The sequence below is a fragment of the Kryptolebias marmoratus genome, linkage group LG12, assembly GCF_001649575.2.
Source record: "Kryptolebias marmoratus isolate JLee-2015 linkage group LG12, ASM164957v2, whole genome shotgun sequence".
Classification (NCBI taxonomy): domain Eukaryota; kingdom Metazoa; phylum Chordata; class Actinopteri; order Cyprinodontiformes; family Rivulidae; genus Kryptolebias; species Kryptolebias marmoratus.
In genome coordinates, this window is record NC_051441.1 from 19986495 (window position 1) to 19996571 (window position 10077).

At 38.5% G+C, this 10077-nt stretch overlaps 1 long non-coding RNA gene across 1 annotated transcript in view; it reads right to left on the minus strand.

Annotated features, from left to right (window-relative positions):
* Positions 1-7313, minus strand: part of LOC112449753 — a 12825-nt gene extending 5512 nt beyond the window's left edge. Inside the window, exon 1 of the long non-coding RNA XR_003038284.2 lies at positions 7224-7313. This is a non-coding gene — a long non-coding RNA (uncharacterized LOC112449753). The remainder of the gene's footprint in view (positions 1-7223) is intronic.
* Positions 7314-10077: the final 2764 nt, after the last annotated feature.

Here is a 10077-nt window from a genome sequence, read left to right on the forward strand (position 1 = left end):
TTAGTTGTAATAACTGGAGCTGCACATTGATTGTAGTTCGCTCCTCTTTAGGTCCAAAGATAATAACTTCAGTTTTGTTTCTGTTCAGCTGGAGAAAGTTTTGGCACATCCACACATTGATTTGTTCTAAGCATCTATTCAGTGATTGAATGGGTTCAGAGTCAGAAGACAAAAGTTCTGTAATTTCTCATCATTAGACCAAAATGAATTTTGGTCAAAACCTTGAAAAAATGTTATGTGCAGTTTCATTTAGTGTCACAAAATGACACAGTCAGAGTATGTGTTGTGAATAACGCCCGGGTACTACCACATCAAATTTTAGTTCATTGTCTGTTGAGCTGACTGACTTACAGCCTTTTTTGTTTTGGGTAATGATAACTACCTGTGGCAGCCATCTTAATTTGGACTGACTCTAAGAGTTAATCAGCTGTAGGTGCACATCTAATGATTGTTTTCTAAGTGTTTTTTTCTTTGTTTATCTGTTGAGTGGTTCATTATCTGTTTGACTAACAAACAAAGTTGACTCCAAGAGTAATGGCGAAATTTCAAAAATACACATCTTGTGCTTAGAGTCTACCTGGTTACTTTCAGCTACTGACACCAAATTCTAGCTAAATATCTGTAAAATTCATTAAGTTATAATCATGTTTGTGTCAGCTAATGTTGATTAGTTGTGGTCATCTTGAATTGGGTTGATTCCATAAGTTAATCAGTTATAGGTGCACACTCTTCCAAATAATGATGAAAATATAAAACACATTTTAATTTGCTTGTTGCTGTGTACTTTTGTAAACAAAAATAGGTTATTATAAATGTCTCAAATGTCTGGGAATAAAAAGACAAAATAAAGCACAATCATGAACTATGTACATTTTATGATAGCGTTATCCCAAAAAATTCCTTTATTTGCTTTTTCAGGCCATATTAGCTTAAATAAAAATTTATTTGCCTGTTCCTCAGTTGTTTGGCAAAAAACATCCACAAAATCATTCAGATTTGTGGCATTAGCCCTTCTTGACTTGATATGTTTTGAGCAGATCTACTGCCCGAAGGTAGATGTGCTTTCGCACAGCTCCTCTACTTATTGTAGAGTCCAGAGGGACGGGGCCTCCAACACCCTCTTCACTAGACACTTACTGCATATCACTTCAACCATTAAACCATCAACCCCATCCTGTCTGGTGTTGTGGCAGAAAAATAATTTTCTGACCCTGTTAGATGAAATCACTCAAACAGGTTTATTTATGTGTGGTGCAGAACATACAGAGATCCTTAAAGACAATTAATAATTAACATCAGAGTTTCAAGTCTGAATGGGGGAAACTCTGAATCAAAGCTCTGGCCCACAAAATCAACACTTATATAGCTTATATTAAGGATATTGAAATACTGGACCAGAATGAGGAGTTAGGGGAAAACAAGTCAGTCTGGTTCCCATGAGGAGAAAAACCAACATCACTCCTATAAACAAGTTAATTCTGTGAAAACCCATGAGACTTGGAAAAGAAGTCATAACATAGTCAGGACTTATCAACAACAGGTGTTACCCTATAATAAATTCTGCCATTATACATTATAAAAAATGGTGTTATGCACCAGATATGTATATATCTGACGTTGCTGTTCAGCATTCTTGGGCTTTTATTGTTTTATAGTTTTACATGTTTTATCATAGTTTTATTGGTCTTATTGCTAATATTTTAAACATTTTATCTTCATTTTTTTTAACTTTAAATTTGAACTGCTTGACTTGCAGAAATAGGCACAAGAATTAAGATGTATCTGTTGTTTTTTTTAACTTTTACAAATAGTAATAAACTCTATTCTATTACTGCCTCAGACAGAACCCGCTCAGACCGCTTCTGTCAGATGAACCTTCAGAAAGACAACAGACTGAATGTGAAACCATCAGAGCACTCAGTCTTGGATTGGGAAACAAAAACCCAGAGCAGAATTTTAGGAGATTTGTTATGTTGTTGTCATATATAGGTTATTTGACAAATACAGTAAAATGACAGTTAGGGAATCACTACATTTTATTGTTGATAGGATAACAGGAGCATGTTAGATCAGCCACCACTGTTCTTTGTAAATAAAAGACAGATTTTTTTTGGTGTTAAGCAGTAGAATAAGATGAAACTTGACTTTAAAGCAAAATTTTTATCTGAAACATCTACCTTGTGCTATCACAACAAAACATCTGCTCATGTTAAAAGGGATCTTAGTAGGGATTAAACTAAATTAATTAGTTCTCATTGCCCTCATAAATAAATCAACCTTTACATAACTAAATAGCTTTTTGAGTTTTGCTGAGACATTACTAAATAAAAGCACAATTGTTTCTAAAGTATTCTGTGTTATTATATCCTGACCATCAGAACTTTACAGTTTTTCCTTTCACAGTAAAGGTTTTTAATGGCCTCAGCGAGTACTGATAAAGTCTTACAATGCCTTGCTGTGAAGGGAGTGAACTTGTGACCCAGCATTAATCCATGTTTAAAAATCTAAATCTTTGCGTGAGACCTTGTAGTCTTTTTTTCACTGCCTCCTTACGAACCTCCTCCTCCTCCAAGAACCAAATGTAACCAGTTGTGTACTCGATGTAAATAGAACCACTGAAAATTTAGTGGCTGATTAAAAGCATGTAAACACCATAAGGAAGTCTAAAAACATACATCTGCTTCACTTTTTTATGTTTTTTTTACGGTTGATTTTAGTCATTGAAAAAAACACTGTCACTACTCAACTTAATAAACTCTGTCCTTGCTTAAAATTATATTTACAAAAAAAATATCATGCATCCAGAGACCCTTCATCCCAATGTTGAAGACTTTAGACCAGTTGTCCTTATTCAGGGGGACTAGATTTCAGGTTTTATTTTTTAACATAAATAAAAAATTTAGTTATATGTTTTAAATCCTATTTGCTTGAAAACTGTCTTTGTCCTACAAATCCTAAAGGTTGTTCTTCCCATCAGCTGCTCCCTTCTGTCAGGGGTCGCCACAGCGAGCAAACTCACAAGTCTTTTACATCGGATGATGATGTAACCTGCAGCCTCAGGGTTCTTACTTATCCTAAATATCTGAGAGAAATTAAAAATGCACACCAAGCAAAAGCTTGGGACTCAGAAGGATAAAACTGTCTGGCCAATGGGAGGCCAGTATGGGGCCATCAATTTTTTTTAGGGGTGGCAATTGCCCACCTTGGTGGTGCCCCTTCTTAGCTCTGGCAACATCTTGAATGAAGTTGACTCCAAAAGTAAATCAGTTAGAAAACAAGATCAGTTCAAAAGATTAAACTGAGACCGCCATTGTTGGGATCCAATCTAAAACATTAAAGGAAATTAATAAAATATAGGCGATTTTTGGCAGATTTTACTTTCAGATGCCTTTTTAATCCAAATTTTCAAAAACGTGTAATTTGAAAGGGCGCATGAACCTCGAACTGCTGTAAATACAGTCAGTGTCTTCAGTCTTCATCTTCTGTGATGATAAGAGCCTCTTAACATTCTCTATTTTGGGTCAGGGACATTTGTCTCTCTTGAACGACAAATGCTTCCTTCCTGGTGGTGACCTTTGCCCCTTTGTACCATAAACTGGGAACTGCTGGAACACCAGTGTTCTTTTTAACTGTGCAGCAAGTTTTACATCACTGTGTTCTGAGAGGTGGTACAAAAAAAATTATTTGGAGGAGCATTTTGCAAATAATTCAGTTAATTGGCAACAGGTCAGAAAGAGGACTGGATATAAAACCAGCATTTAGGAGAGGCTGAATCTCTCAGATGTAAAGATGGGCAGAGATTCACCAGTCTGCAAAAAACTGCGTCTAACATTAGTGGAAACATTTCAGAATAATGTTTGTCAACGAAAAAGTAGAAAGACTTTAAAAATCTCATTATCAGTTCAGAATGTCATCAAAAGATTTTAAGAACCTGGAGAAATCTGGGCACAAAGGACAAGACAGAAAGTCAATATTAGATGCTTGTGATCTTTGGGTCCTCTGAGGGCACTCCAGGTCTGAAGACATCACTGCCTGGGCTCAGGCACACTTCCACAAATCACTGTCCGTAAACACTGTTCACTGTACCATCCACTAATGCTGCTTCAAGCTCCTATTTAACACCATCCAAAAATACTGCTGTCTTCTCTGGACCAAAGTTTATTTTACATAGACTGAGGCAAAGTGGACAAAGTGTTCTGTGCTCAGACAAATCGAAATGTTTAATGATTTTTGGAAACCATGGATGCCACATCTTCCATACTAAAGGGAAGAGGGACCATTTTATCAATGAACAATTCAGAAGTCTGCCTCTCTGTAGGTATGGGGGTGCATTGGTGCCTCTGGCAAAGGAAGCTTTTCTTTAAGGCACAATCAATGCAGAAATTTTAAAACATATGCTCCTATCCAGACACCTTTTTCAGGGAAGGATTGGCATATTTCAGCAAGACAATGCTAAACCACATATTGCACCACCAACCTTGTATAATGTATGTATGTATAATGTTTATGATTTAATGTGTATAATGGCACATACAGTACGTTTTTTTAAATTTCAACTAGTGCAGGTTTTATCTCATAATGCTGTGTTTAAAAAATAAAATCAGGATTTTCTTAAAGCAGAGCAAACTCAAACTCATAGCTTTGAAAATGACCACAGTCGAAACTTGTTGTCTTAATGGGCTAAGTTTAAGTCAGACTTTCAATTTTTATTGAGAACAAAACAAAAAACAACCAAACAAATGAGAACAATTTTATTGTAAAGTAGGCCAAAAGAATATTTTATTGTGTGTGTACAGACTAGTAATTGGAGTTTCAGCTTTTTTTATTTTTATTTTTCCATGATCTGGATCTTTTGGCTCAGCACATCAAAAAGAGTTGCCTCTTTCATCTCCTAAGTGTGAACAAATTTCAGAACAACCTGAAAGAGCCAGGATGTTTTGGTAACTGAACCAAATGATCCAAATCCAAGGAAGAACACAAAATATGGAAGAAATCAGTTTGATGATGTGTCCACTGGCAACTGATGCATGACAGCATCAACTCTTTTAGAGGTAAAAAAATGTGAAAAAAGAACGCAAACTAGTTATTTTGGGGAGTGTGAATTATTTCCGAATTATTTCAGTGGTGAACTATGAACACAAGTTAAACCAGTTTTAATCCATGTGAGTTGAAGTTCACTCCTCAAAAGAACTAGTTCAGTGTTCAGTGAATTTAATCAAATTAATTTTATCAGAAAACTCCATGTCTGCCTTTAATTTGTTTAGATTTGCATTTAATTTTCTCATTTTTTAACAGTTTATTTAAACTTACTAGCAAATAAAATGTTAACTATATCTTTTAAAAAATAAACTATACTTTTGTTCAGTTTTCAAAAAATGATTTAAAAAGTTTTCATATTTACACCTTTAAAAATAACACGTTTTGTTTTGTCCCATGCACAGTCTTGATAACCTTTCTCAGTAACATCAGAGATCTTGAGGTACTGAGAATATTTGTCCGTCTGGATTCAGAGAGGTTTCTTGGACTGACTTGACATTTTTCTTTGTGGTGGCAAGGTTTTTTATAAGTTAACACCTGATTATGTAATGTCTGATTTCCACAGCCTATGAGGTTTTCACCAAATGACCCCATTACTCTTCACTGAAACCAGACTGACCTATCTTCCTGTCTCCCCTCCTCGCCTACCAATATTCTAATATCTTAGATTTAAGCTCCTGTGTGGACTCTGGAGGTAGAGCTTTGATTTGGAGCTTCCTGTTCAGACCTGGGACTCTGATGTTAATTCTTGATTGTCTTTAAGGCTCTCTGTATGTCGTGCACCATACATAAATAAACCTGTTTGAGCGATTTAATCTAACAGTGCCTGGAAATTGATTCTCTTTCACAACATCTTTTAAAAAAGGAAAAAATTATACAAGCTGAGAGTAAAGCCATGATGTTTTAAAGAGTGGTATTTATGTAAAACTAGGGTTTCCACCTTTCAGAAATGAAAATAAGGGACCCCCATCACAGTTCCTCTTGGCCATGACCGCCACGGGCCCGACTCCTGTGGGGCTCACAGTAGTGATATTGTCATGAATGTCGGTGTTTTTGGTTCTTTGTTTGTGGTTTTTTGTGTTTTAATTTGTGGTTTTTGTTCTTCATGTCTTGTCACTATTCACCTCCCCAGTAGTTTTCCGGTCACGCCTGCCACGCCCATCTCACCTCCTCCTCGTTATGTTCACAGCTGTAACCAGTTAATCATCTTTCCCTCAGCCTTTAAAACCGGTCTGTTTCTCCATTCCTCACTGGGTAATTCTGTTCCTTTCGTTTTATCATGTTTAGTGTTTCCTTGCTTTGCCTCGCCTCGCCTCGTTTTGCCTTGCCATTTTTGGATTGTTTTAGTTCGTATTTTGCTGCCACGCCAGCTTTTTGTTTTGTGAGTTTTTACTTTAATAAATTATTTTTTATTATTATTTTTATCTGCTTATTCAATAACAAAAACAAACTGTATATATTAAAGAATAATTTTTTTCTTAACAAACATTTTTTTAATCTATTTTTTATCTGTTAATCCATTAGTATTGTTCTTTAAATTGCCATATATGAAGCCTAGGCGTAAATTCAGACTGGAAGACCTGCTTCAGCCCCACCTGCATCTAATCGCTGCGTCGAGCACCTCCACTCCAGCCTATCAGCATCAGACCACGCCTCCAGCGTATCCAATCAGCGAGCAAGCCTTCGTTTAAAAGGACTTCAATCATGGCCCCATCCGTTTGCCGGCTGAACTTCAGCCCACCTCTGCCCCTTCTCCACCCCCAGTTTCCCAGCTCCCTCAAGCTTCCTTCCCCTCTTCAACCTCCACCACCAGTGTCCGGCCCGGGGAAGACACCTCTAATGCTCAACCTGAGCTTCTCCTCGAAGTGCATTGCTATTGTCGACACTCGCATCTTCCGCCGAGGTTCGAGTGCCAAATATCTTATGTCATTCATGTCAAATAAAACTATTTAATTGCAGCTTCTCTTTGTCATGAGTCTCTCCAGGTTGAAATAATATTTACATTGGTTAATACTACTGTATATTAGATAAATGATCATTCAACTTTAAAAACTCAACCTTCCCAATGATCAATCAAATCACAATGGTTTTACTAAGCTCTGCCCATGTACTGACATCTTCTGGCAAACAGCACAGCCAAAGAGGAAATCAGTCCTGATTAAGAGATGAAGAACTGTAATACTCACTCTTGAGTCTTCTGTCTTTTTATGTGTCTGCAATGTTGCTCTCCTGACTCAGGCTGTCTGATGGCAGACAGACGACAGTGCGCCACTGAAACCACCCACTGACACATTTTACAATTTGCCTTGTAATCATCTCCACTGACACTATCCAGTCAGGGATGTGCCTCTTCCCACTTTTGAGGGTGTGGTAGAGCATTGGGTGGAGTAGACATTTTTAAAAGGTAATGTTTGTGAGCAATGAGCAGTGAGTGTGTGGTGTCTGTCTGTAGAACAGAACAAACTGCCAAAAAAAGGACAGCTCCGGATTTTACAAGACAGTTGGCAACCCTGTCTACACCTCAAATCTGAGGTAGTTCTGAGGAAAAGCAGAGGAAGTGAAAGAACTGACAAAATGTAAAATATTACTGTGGGTAGCCAAACAAAACTGAAATAAAAGGACAAAGGAGACAGACATGTAAAGCCTGAGACAGCTGTAATGGGGTGCGGTTTCCCCTTCTTGCTCCCGTCCTGATGCCTGCACTGGTTCAGCAGGGGCTGGGGTTTTGGGGGCGGCTGGGGGTCTCTGACAGCGTCATTGGGGGACTGCCCCCTTGGTGTGGGGTTGTTTGTGTGGGTGCCTGGGCCATGTCCCAGAGTGGTGGGCTCCCGCCGGGTGGTCTGTGGCTCCTGGGGTTTTGCTGGGCTTGGTTGGGGTCCTGGGGGCTGCCCTGTGTTCTGATGGGTGCCCCATCCTTCTAGAAACCCTCAGGGGGTTGGCCCAACAACGGGGATGGTTATTTGCCCAGCGGGAGGTGGCAGCGTGGTTGGGTTGGGGGGGCTGGTGCCCTGTGTCTCTCCCCGTGTCTCGTTGTCCTGGGGGCTGCTGACTCGGTGCTTTGCTGGCAACCTTCCTGTGTGCTGTGAACTTACGTGGAGTCCAAATAAACAAAGGAACGGCAGCTGCAGTGAAAATGAACTGATTTGGTTTAATATCTTACAACACAAATACACAAAGACAGGCAGGAACAGTGAGGAACCTGTAAATGTTATGTATAATTGCCGTGAACCTTTAGAGACTCAGTTTTGTCATTAAGATTTTAGATTTGAAGCCTAGTCTCAGTTGTGTGTTTTTGTTCTTTTTCAACACTTCCAAACATAAACTTCTGAGACAGATTTAAGCCAATTTAATTTGTTTTAGTTCATAAACTTTGAAAGGGGTGGGTTAGTACAGTCCAAAGTAAATGCAGAAAAATCTTGCTTCAAGGGTTTCTGGCCCTGAAATATAATAAGTCATCCCAGAATCATATTAAACATCAGTCTGCAATTATACAATACCCAACATTCATGTTCTGTTCAGCTGCAGGATCGTGGTGGTTTCTGTCAGATATACGAGACAACAAAATGGGGACCGCTGAACAGAGACCGTGAGATCTTCACCAAAGTGCAGAAGCAATGATGCATTTTAAATTTTCACTCAAGTATCCAAACTCTCGCTGGAGAATCACTTCTCTGTTTAAACAAACGGCAAAAAACCCCACATTTGTTCAGCTGTTCAGAATGTGGTGAACAAACCAAAGGTGTTAAAACAGTTTAAGTTAAGGCTGTTTTAGTGATTTATACAGTGCCTTACTTTTTCCGCAGATAGTTACTCTGTCAAACTAAACTTCATATGTTCTGTTTTGCAACAGATCTGACATTGACCAGCACTAGTAATGAAGCAACTAAGTAGCTGTTAGCTTTACTACTCCATAAGAGCTTTCTTTCTGATTCTTTTGTAACTCCTGGCGCTTCCTTGGCTTACCAGGGACTCTTGAGTGACAAATGTAGATGTCATTGGTCCATATCCATACCTAACACCTAACTGTTACCACTGTCTGCTATGATGTACGCTTCTTTGAATGCATGCGTCACAAAGTACTGATCTGCTGTATGAGTCTTGGCTCCTATAACAACTTTTGTTTGGAGTGCTCTTTTAAACTTTGCATAAAAAATTCAACCAAAGAACCACAACGCAAACCCATGCAATGACAGAGTCTTCCATTGTTTTTGTTGGCAAACAATGTGCTCATGAGTATAAGTTGGTCAAGAAGTTTGCTGACTTAAATAAAGAGTTCATAGTTCAGGAACTAAAATTATCACCAGACTAGAATTCTGTAAATGATTAAAAAGTTCATATTTGGTTCGGGGAGAGCAAAATGACATCAGCCAAAAGTGGAGGTCCCTTCCAATAATTAAAAAACAAAAAAGTCCCTCGTAGCTTTGAACAAACATTGAAATTCTAAAAGCCGTCTAAATATCTTGTTTTATTCACGTTCCTTATGTTCTTCCAAAGGATCATCTCAGCATTTTATCTAAAGGTTATTTACAGCTGACTGCTTGAAAGTGAGTGAGCTTCGTTGTAACAAACTGAACTGCGGTGGTGCCCGGTGTCTGTTTACCTGGGACTGCTGCTGCCTTCTGGGACTGGATCCACCTGTCCTTTCTGCTCTTGGGTACTGTAAATGGCGGGCCTTCTGCTGTTCACAGCACCATTTTTTCTTTTTTTTTTTTAACTGTGCATTTCCAGGTGGCTAACTAGCACACATGCACCCACATAACATTAACACACCTTTTGTATGTATGTATGCATGTGTGTGTGTATGTATGTGTATATGTATGTACATATATGTAAATATGTGTGAATATATGTTTGTAAATATATATATATAAAAAAAAAATCCCTTCTCACCCTTTGCGGGTGGTCTCTTTTTTTTTTTTTCATCCTCTGAGCTCGGGTCCTCTACCAGAGGCCTGGGAGCTTGAGGGTTCTGCGCAGTATCTTGGCTGTGCCTAGAACTGCACATTTCTGGACTGAGATGTCTGATGTTGTTCCTGGGAT